Source organism: Lepeophtheirus salmonis, chromosome 2, assembly GCF_016086655.4.
Source record: "Lepeophtheirus salmonis chromosome 2, UVic_Lsal_1.4, whole genome shotgun sequence".
NCBI lineage: Eukaryota > Metazoa > Arthropoda > Copepoda > Siphonostomatoida > Caligidae > Lepeophtheirus > Lepeophtheirus salmonis.
This window is the reverse complement of record NC_052132.2, coordinates 17,173,385-17,184,517: the sequence shown is the minus strand read 5'-3', so window position 1 is coordinate 17,184,517 and position 11,133 is coordinate 17,173,385.

Below are 11,133 nucleotides of genomic sequence, written 5' to 3'. Positions count from 1 at the left end.
AGAAGATGAACATCAATCATAAAACCATTTTGAACCATTTGCAGAAGGTTGGATACAAAAAGAAACTCAAAGTTTGGATGCCATGCGAGCTGACGCAAAGAAATCTCATGGACTGAATTTCCATGCGCGAATCTCTGCTGAATGGAAACAAAATTGATCCATCTGGAAGCGGATTTTGACTGGTGATACAAAATGGATCACCTACGTCAATGGTATGCAGCCTAGACCATGATCAAACCATGATTGACTGCTAGAAAAAAGTTGTTGTGCCATCGAACCAAAGCAGCAAGTATTGTTGAATACGAGACAACAAGACACCATTCAAACATCTTTGATGACGCTGCACAAGGGCAAACCCCTAAGACAACCACAAAGAGAAAGCTTGGCTTGGGAAGAAATGCTGTCAGGTATTTATCAAATTTGACTAGACTCTAAAACCAACAAGGATAAAAATACCTCCCATATGGGTGGGTTTGTACGTTTCAGTATCCAAAACTGCGCGGACGGAAATTCCTTGGTCACGTTCAGATGACATTATTTCGCTTTTAAGACACTTAAGAAGATCCATTCTTTTTTGTTTGTTAGTTTTTTTAGTATTTGACCGGAACAATTTTACGGTATTCACAAAAACCTTGATTTATGTAGCAAAAAAGAAATGTAAAGATTTTTTTCGCTGCACCCCGTACTTGTTCAAAAATTTAAGGACAGCAATGATGTGTTTTAGTTTCGAACTTCAGATCAAATAAAATATCATGTACAAAGCGATATTTTCACTCACTAAAGAAATATGTTAGGGTCATCTGATGGCACGTTATTAAATAATTTTACATTTGTATGATGGGTCCAGATCAAGTAATTGACACCAACTCGGGGACCATTTATTAAAAAAATAACTTTCTTATTTATGTAATAATATGGTTACGATCATTTTTACTTCATAAATTAATATATAAGGAAATAATGATGTGTAATAGTTATACTAGTAAAAATGTTGACCTTGGAGGTATGCAGAATATTGGTATATTTAAGGACCTTGGAGTGCTGACATCCTCTCATATGAAATTCAGCATTAACAATTACGATAATGTTAGAAAAGCAAACAAACAACAAACAGAGCTCTTGGGTGTATTAAAAGAAGTTTTAAAACAAGAAATATGAAGAAGCTTTTTGAAGCATATGTTATTCTTATTCTAAACTACGCTTCTCGATTCTCAGTTGTGGAATCCAACATATAGAAAGGAAATCAAAGCTCATGTAAATGTACAAAAACGCTTTATTAAGATGGTGAGTGGCGATGTATCCTATGAGGTTGTTTTACATCTATTCGAGTTGTTGTCGCTTGAAAAGAGGATGAAACTTCAGGATGTGGTTCTGATATTTAAAGTTATTAATGGACTGAATAAATGTAATATCAAGCCCAAAGTATATAGTAAGGTGTACAAGACTAAGTAGGAATCTCAAGTGTAATTTTGTTTTTGTTTTTTTCATTTTTGCATTCATCATTAAATTATTTCAAATAACTTATATAGTCTATTTTAAATCACAATTCCCCCTTATTATTTCATGTAATTTCGTTCATATTATCTCATTTAATTCTCCCACATTATATCTTTTTATTTTAACATATTATTTCAGTAGATTTTTTCAAATTGTTTAATTATAATATATCATCAGTCGAAAATATTGGCTTTATTTTTTAGCCACTTGTCGAAAACATACCAATAAACAAATGGGATAAAATATCAGGAATACCAACAGTTATAAATGATAGCACACGGTCTAATCCAGATTTAAAATTCTTGTTTTTTTCATCAAGTGTATATTCCTTGAAAAAGTGCAACAGAAAGAAAAATGGGAAGCTAAGGCAGATAATGCAAAAAAAAAATTTATAAACTGTCTATATACAAAAGATCTACAAATACTAAAACCATTATTTGACTGTAAAATCAGTATTACGAACTCTGGGACTATTTGTCAAAGATTAATATTTTTTTTCTTTTTGAAGTAAAATGGTTACTCCGTGGATGAATGGAGATAGTGATTGAGGTTCATGGAGGTCATATTGAATATTAATATAATCTTAACATCTATACTCTTAAATAAAACCACAAAAATCGTCACAATGCATATGTTCAGGATTTGTATGGGGTCAAAGTTTGTTACAGATATACTACACGACCCTGACTGTATTCTTTTTTCAAGATTGTTTTTACGTTGACGTACCACATATTGTAGTCTTTTATCGAATTTTTTAAAAATATTTTTCTAAAAAAAAGAATATATTTTTCCCCTGTATAAATATTATAATACTAGTGATTAAAACTGTATATTTATATAATATTTTGCACATTTTAATGAAAATGAATGCCTTGCAAAATAATTTTGAGGACCAATTTCTCTATTTTTTATTTTCCTTTTTTGTCTCTGTCCTTCAAAGTTATCATATCATTATTCCTTGAGGCAATAGAAGAGAGGTTTGTCGTCATCATAATGGTGGTTTTATAAAGAATATATCACAAATTGCACTTAATGTTAAATATAAGTATAAATACTTTTTTATTCTCTTTTTTCATGGGTGAAATACAAGACATTCAACAAAAGAGTGTTGTTGTTTTTTTTACTTTATAATGAAGACACATAATGTATTAGACCTGATATTTTTTCAACTTAAGATTACGGTTAGCTTGGAAAAGTTGGAATTTACTAAGGAAATTACTTTTGCTCAATTTCATTTTCCTAAAATATCATGTTTAGATAGCACATCTAGTTCAAAATTTTGAAAGGAGGCAAAAGTTCTTCACTTCGTCAATAAAGATTAAAATCCAACATTCATCCTTATTGTACGTTTACAGGTGTGCGCGTCTAAAACTGAACACTCCTTTAAATGTTACGCCATGCAGATATTTGTGATTTTATTGAGTTGAAACCAGTTTATACTTCGAGGCAAGGGTCTTGACTAGTTATAAACGAAACTCCAGCAAAATCTAAATAGCTACAGTGAAACAACAGCCGATAATATGGAGAGACATCGAGTCGCAATTTTGGAACTATCCGTGCGGGGAAAAACCCCCATTGAAATTGCCAAGGTTCTGAACTGCAGCCGCACCACTGTTTACAGAGTATTAGCCAAAGGGACTCCTGAGGCGACCACAAGATCTAAGTCAAGGCCTCAAAGGTCGGAAGAAATGGTTGCTGCCCTGAAAAAGTCTGTCGAGAACAAGAGAGGAAAGGTCGCCGTCAGCGGCCTCTCCAGGGAGTTTAACGTCAGCAGAAGGACCATGGACTGGCAAAATATTAAAGGAATATTTGATATTTCCTTTCTGAAAATGTAACAAAATATATGAGCGCTATACGCGAATAAAAACATTTCTCAACATTTTTGTATTTTTTTGCTCAATGAGACAATTTGACTAGAAGTTTGTTTAAATATTTTTTATGGGTTAAAACAATGTCTATCAAAACTTTTAAAGCAAAAATAAGTAAAAGTGTATTTTTAGTATCTATATTTAGTGTTGTGTCAGTCCTTAGTTATTCGGGCCAGTCCTTTGGATTTGACCTTAAGACTAAAACTGAATAAAAAAAGAATAAATAAATTTCTATATACAATAAGTAAAGAGCCTTTTTTCATAATTTGATCGAGATGTGCGATCTAAAGGTGACCTCGTAGTATATTGCAATTTGGCATATGTAATTTTCATGGCATTTTCCGACACCCGTAAACAAACTTCGAAAAAGTATAAAATCAAACCGTCCTATTATACAAACTTGTATGTCTATCTATAGTTGAACGTGAAGCTGAGCTAATCGCACAGAAACTACTTGAGTTATCAATGGCCTTTTTCTGTTTATTTTTTCATATACTTAGTATTTGAAAATATATGTGCTATATAATTACTATCAATTAATTAAATAACTTCATTTCTCTTAAGTAAATGATAAATTAATCAAGTGTCCACTTGATAGTTGACGAACAAAATAAAAGTATTTAGTTTTGCATTACTCTTTTTGTCGTCAAAGGCATCTCTTGATCAGGAGGGTCAAATAGAGAAGAGTTGATTTATCTCTTGAGATTTTTTTCTCCTTTGAAATGTAAGAAAATATTATCTAAGAACTCCTTTCTTATTTTGAACAAAAATCACACGGTCATTCTTAGATGTATGTATGTTAAAAATGGGGGCAGGGGGAGGGGGAAGTATATTTATAATGTGTAAGTGCAGAAAATATTAAAGAGAATAAAAATTATATATATAATAGGTTGGGGAATAAGTAATTTCGTATTTTTTTCACTTTATTTCAATGCTTTATAAAAAGTTTTGCAATCATCCGATTTAATCCAAGTATGTCCTGTTCAGTTTAATAACTTTTTTGCCAAAGAGACTACAGCTTCATAATCCTTTTTTTAGAATCCTTTCTCCCTGTTGGAAAAAAACTCAATTTTCTCGGGCCCCTATTGAGCTCATATTTGTTCCAGGGACAGGAACAGAAGGAAGACAATTGGTGCCAGGTACGGACTCTAGGGTGTATGCATAAAAACTTATGGTCCTACCTCACGAAGCTCCTGGTACGTCATCAAAGATTTGTGCGGCCTGAAGGTATCTTAAAAATGTCTTGTTTCTCCTATTTATAAATACTCGCCGCTTCCGTCAAATCACCAGCTTCAAACGGTCGAGTTGTTCACAGTGGAGGGCAGAATTCACCAGGAGAAAATTGCTCCAACCACTGTTATGCAACATAAACAAAAAGAGGGTTGGTCCCGTATACATTGAAAATTTTCTTGGTCGCTTTCGGCGCGTTTTTCCCTTTCAGGTGGTAAAAATGTAATATACTGGGAATGTCTTCCTTTGAGACCTCAATGATAGACGCACCATAATTCACGACTGAACTGGTCAAGCGCAATACTATAAGAAAAACGTTTGTAGTATTCTTTTACACATTTACAATACTTTATTGTATGATCCGATGTGACCAATAATGAACAAGATATCCTTGGTTAAAAAAGGGAGCAGGAAATACGAAATTTATTTTTCCCCAACCTAATATATTATACACATATATGAGAAAGCCAAAATCATAAGAAACTTGAGTAGAGTGTTTTTGACAAGTCTATTTACAAATTATTTCATATAAAGTAAGTTATAGAAAGGAGAAGGTAGCTGCTGCTGTTGAAAAGGTTGTCTTAGCTCCCCCCACACACACACTTTATTGTAGAATACTGTCGTCACTTCAGAAAGAAAGAGAAAAAAACGTTTAGTTTGATATAAATGCAAATGGTTTTTGACAGGAAAGTTGAAGGATAAATAACATAGACATTACAAAACCAACATTTTTTATCACTAATTGCACATTAAGCTTCTTTTTTGTTTTTTCAATTTTCTGTATGATTTTGAATTTCATGCACACTCATCCTGTGCTCAAAATGTACATATCATTGCGGAAATAAAACCCGTTGATGAGGAGACAAGATGTTCGAATGGTTCAGCAAAGATATATGCTGGCAAAAGGGGTTTAATATGACATTTGTTTGTGTTTTTCTAACATTAATCATCTGCAATACCAACTAGAGAAATGATGTTCAACTCGTATTGACTATATAATAAAAGAAACCTCCAAGCAAAGACACTCAAGCACGCCCCGCTACAAATGGGGTAGATGAACTGAGAGATTACTACAATGACAAATCATAAGTTCCGGAGGCCATTTGTCGGCTATTTGTTTTATGGAAAAAACACACATTGAATAGATTTAAATAGTCAAACATATACTTATATAAAAAAATCAGGTCAGTTAAATTCATAAATCACAGTTTTTATTAAACTATTTAAATCTAATATCAAACTTATCATAGTCCTGTTTTTTAGGAATAGGTGTATACCTATTTGAATCTAATAAATGAATGTTTTATTTTTTCATAAAATATAGGAATGACCTTATGAACTTATGTTATGTCAATAAAGAAATTTCTAAGTTCCATTGGTAGCGAGTGCACTTAAGCATTCACTAACAGGTTTCTAGTATTATATTATTGAATGACTATGATGATTCCATGAAAAGTTAACCAATCAAATGTTAGCTGTCGGGAACGTAATAACACACCCTTATACTCTGCAATTTAGAATTATACAATTTTAATTAGTTATTTCATGGAGATCGTAAGTAAAAGCAACGTAAAAGTAAAGACATAAAATAATGACTAAAGTTGTAAATCCTAATCATTTTTCTAACGTACAATTTTTGATGGCAATACAAACAATTTATATTTCTAAAGCTGTTTTCATAACTCCTTCATTCTTGAGGAAATACGGATCTAAGTATAAATTAACTAGGGGTGTACGTGCTCAGGAATGAGGATGAGAAACACTGATGCATTCTTGGTGAGTAATCAGTTTAAGTCCCGATTGGACTCAGAGTAGATTTGATAATCAAAACCTAAATAATTTCTGCCAATGCCCTTGTTTGATACAGAGAAGGACTTTTGTTTGTTTGTTTCCCCTCGTAGTTACTTGAAGCTTATATACCGGGTGTCCGGAAAGTCCTGACTGATTTCTAATTTCCAACTTCATTAAGATCTACAAGGACTAAAAGTAGAGATACAGAGGAATGTTTTTAATAAAAAAACTTCGCTTGGTTATAATCTATAATATGGTTTTAACAATTTGGCCTTTAGCTTCCATAACAGCCACAACACGGGGACGGAAGGAGGATCAGGTGTTCTTGATGTAGGTGGGGTCCATCTTGGTCTAGGCCTTGGTGATACTGGCCTTGAGAGCTTTGGTACTGCTGTGGCGTTTTTTGCAAGCCTGCCTCTCAATGTGCGTCCAGATACTAAAATCCAAGGGTTCCAGGTCGGGGTAGGAGGGGGCCAGAAGTCCTTAGGCCAGAATTCCACATTCTCCTTCAGCCACTTCTGAGTGTTCTTGGCTGTGTGTGCGGGTGCCCCATCCTGCTGGAAACACACCCTCATGCCAGGATACTCCTTCCTGATCCATGGGACCACCTTGGTCTTGAGCACCTTGATGTATTCCTCCGAGGTGAGCCTGTAGCTCTCTCGGAAGAAGACTGGAGTTATGGCTTAAACATCTGAGCCAACAACTCCAAGAATCATGATGCTGGCTGGGTGCTTCGTCATGGACACATATTTCTCAGATCCCATATAACCATTAAGGCTAATGTAGCGATCATTTTTGCGGTTGAAGACTGGATCCACTGTAAAAGTTTTCTCATCAGAAAAAAGGAGAAGTATGTCCCCATTGCTTTTCATGTTGTTCAAAATCTTCTTGCATCGGATGTATCTGGCCTCCATATTGGCCATGGACAACATGGGACGGGTGGTGCGGACCAAGGACTTGCCCCCAATGTCCTTGACAATGTTGGCAGCAGTAGTCTTACCCATGTTGTTCTTCTTGGCAATTGTTCTGATGCTCAGAAAAGGGTTTATCTTGATCTGGGTCCTGATCTTCTTCTTAGTGGCCTTGGTGGCCTTTAAGACAGGGATCCTACTTCGAGGCTCGTCTTCAAGGCCTTCCCCCTTGTCCAACCTCCTCTTGATCCTGCCAATAGTGCTGGCGGACACGCTGGTGGCCTCAGAGATCTCCTTGTGGCTGATTCCTGCCACAAGACACCCGGTAAGGTAACATCATTACCAAAGGTGTATAAAATATAAAATTACACGTGTGTGTGCTCATGAAAGATGAATAGTAATAATGAAGGGTTGCTTAGGAGTTATATGAGGGTCGTTTGAAATGTTCCGGCCTCAACCTGAAAATGGCAGCACAAGTAAATAAAAACTAGTCACATCTTTCAACTCTCTGTTGACAGCTACTCACCAAAGTTGTAGCCATTTTGTAACATTTTGAACTGCTTGACCATCCGACTTACTCAGTAGACTTGACCCCAAGCACTTTCTTTTTGTTCCCTTGTCTAAAAATTGCGCTCGAAAGACAAAGATGTTTATAAAATGAAGAACAAATTATTATGCAGAGAAAAACGGCAAATACTACCTATTTGAACGGGTTACAGAGATGGGAGAATCGCTGGGTGTATGGTTGCTTGCAGCTGATCTAATAAAACACCATGACAGTGATGCAGCTCTCCTTCTAAACATTCTTCAAATTATGAGGGTTACCATGTTGATTTGTTTTTTTATATACAATGTTTAATTACTCCCCTTTGTGGTCAATATCAGTGACCAATTTGTTTGCTATGAAAGGAAAATAACGAAGATCCTTCTAACTATCCTTCAACGACAGTTAATATCATCTTGAATATTAGATATCTACTGATTCATTGGATGATCAGCATGTAATAAAACTTTATTGCACCAAACTATTAAATGGATTGACAACTGTAACAAATACTCTATTTTAATCATTTCGTTGATTTGATGATCATAAATACTTTAATACTACCAATTATAATTAGATAAATTACAGTTTCATATTTCACCATTGAGAAATGTAGATTAACAAGATTAGATATCTATTTTTATATTTTGGGGGGATAAGCTTGGTTTTTTGAAATTTTTTTTATAAAAAAACAAAATATTTATTTTTGGGAGAATTTAAAATGTAAATTAAAAAAATTTGAAATTTTTTAAGGCAAAAAAATCCAATTAAAATTCAAATATTAAATTTTTTGGAAAAATGTTTCATATATTAATTTTTTTGAAAATTTGATATCAAAAGCCCACAGCTGTTCACAAAAAAAAATATTTTTAGAAAGAATTTAAAAAAGTATTTTTAAAATTTTTTGCCAAAAAATTTCAAATCTAGAATTTTTAGAATATAAATTTAAAAGACCACTGTAGTTTACAAAAAATTTAAAAAAATATCTTTGAAATATACAATGTTTTGAAAAAAAAATTTAAATGAAATAGTTTTGGCAAAAAAAAATTGAAATATAAAATTAAATTTTTGGAAAAACAATTAAAAAATTATATTATATTTAAAATATCAAATGTTTTATTAATCAGCAAAAATCCCTAAATTTGGAGGGGGATACACCCCTCCCAGCCCATCTTTGTGGACGCTCCTGATATGAGGTAGTCAAACAAATGTTAATTTTTAATACGTAGTTGAGTCTAGATCGGGGGGTTGTAGGGGGGGATATAAGTCATAACTTATATATATGAAAAACTCAAAATATGTTGATGTTTTAATGCGTAAAAAAAGGATTTGTCATATATGACTCATTATTTTTCTCCAAACTATTATGTATTACGATATCATATCATATTTCAATAACTCTTGAGTTGTTGATAAATTACATATTAACCTGCATGGCAAAAATTAGAAATACATATAATATTTTGTGAGACTGGAAACATAAACTTAAACAAATGGGCATCCAAGTATTTCAACTCGATGAGATATAGTAGTGATGAGACAATGAATCTGAATCGGAGAATTGATTGTTATTTCTGGAATTGGAATGTTTAATTTACAATTTTGATTATTATCTATTTCTGGTATTGAACTATTTATTAATTTTCTAGGTTATGGAAAAAAAGCCCCTCCCAAAAAAAAGTGAATTTTTGCTTTTTATTAAAAAATTTAATATTTAAAATTTTTTTCCAAAAAAAAATACTTTTCTGTGAATAACAATGTATTTTTGGAAATTATTTCAAAAAATGTATTTTTTGAGAACTGGTGATTTTTGAAATTTTTTTCTAAAAATTTAATATTTGAAATTTTTTTCTAAAAATTTAATATTTGAAATTTTTTTCTAAAAAATTTTTTCTAATATTTGAGCTCTCCCCCTGTAAAAAAAAAAAATGGATTGCCCTAATAGAAAAATGGTCTTTTTAACTATTATTTAAAATATTAAAAACTAGGAATTGCATCGGAATTGGAGTTTTTTTTAATCGTCCCATCACTAATATATAGTCAAATAAAAAGAAAATTTGCGTGTATTAACTATAAAATGTTATTAACATTTTAATTAATGCAAATGTAAAAATTCGTAATTAATCATTTGATTGGAGCCTTGAAACCAGAAGCTAAACGAGACTCAATTTAGGATTAATAAAGGCTTTAACTAATTAATTTTACTAATTTAGAGGTATAAAAGTATCAAATATTAATTATCTTTCTGACCTCTTCCCCTATCTGAAGGACACGTAAAAAATCCAACGCTAAAACCGTGAATCTTTTTTTTTGTGTGTGTCAGTCCTTTTTTCAGACTGCAATCCCGTCCAATATAGTCCTGGTTCAGTACAGTAAAGTCCAATCCTGGTTATCAGTCCTAAAAACTTATAATATGTGGTCTTTGATGACGTCAATCCATTATATTTCATCTTTTTTTTATCATTTTAGTACTGAGAGTCCAAAAGACGGATCCTTATACTAGACCGAATAAATAAGGATCGACACGATACCCCTGACATTCCATTTTTCCGACTCGTATGAAATGATATTTTTTTACAAAATAAAGCACGTTACCCTATTGGTTTGAACATCCTTTGTATAAAAAAATAAAAAATTAATAAAAATTTATGGAATTACATTATTATTTTTTTTTTTTTGTAAAATCATACTTTATTGTTATTTTAAAATGACTTTAAAAAAAAAAAAAAGGCAAGCCTTCTTATGATCTCTTGTAATAAATTGTGCCTATATTTAATTTTATGACTTATTTTTAGGAAGTAATATTTTTCTATTTTTAAAGTGGCCTTTTTCTTAAATATAAGTCAATGTTATTTTTCGAAAAAGGAGTTTACAATTTTTTTGACTGAAATCACCTTATTTAGGAAATAATTTTTTTAATATTTTTACAGTGATTTATTTGATATAGATATCCGCCTGTAACGCTATCATCGTCACCTTTTTTCATAAAAATATTAAATACATTAATTATCCCTGGCTCTGTAGTTAGATGCTTCGGTTCAAGATATAGTGAAAGGCCTGAAACCCCCTTTGTTCCATCATTCATAATTGTGGATGAAATATAAAATAATTACCACGACCCTGCCTCTGGTTAGTGCGTATGCGAAGATTAATGAAGAAAGATTTTACTTTTTTTTTGTATGGTATCAAAGGAAACGGGGAGGCATTTTTAATTTGAATGTGAGCATATAGCAAATTATTGGGATCATTAAAGGGGTATTTTTATTCGAATTTTAAATAATTATTAAATACT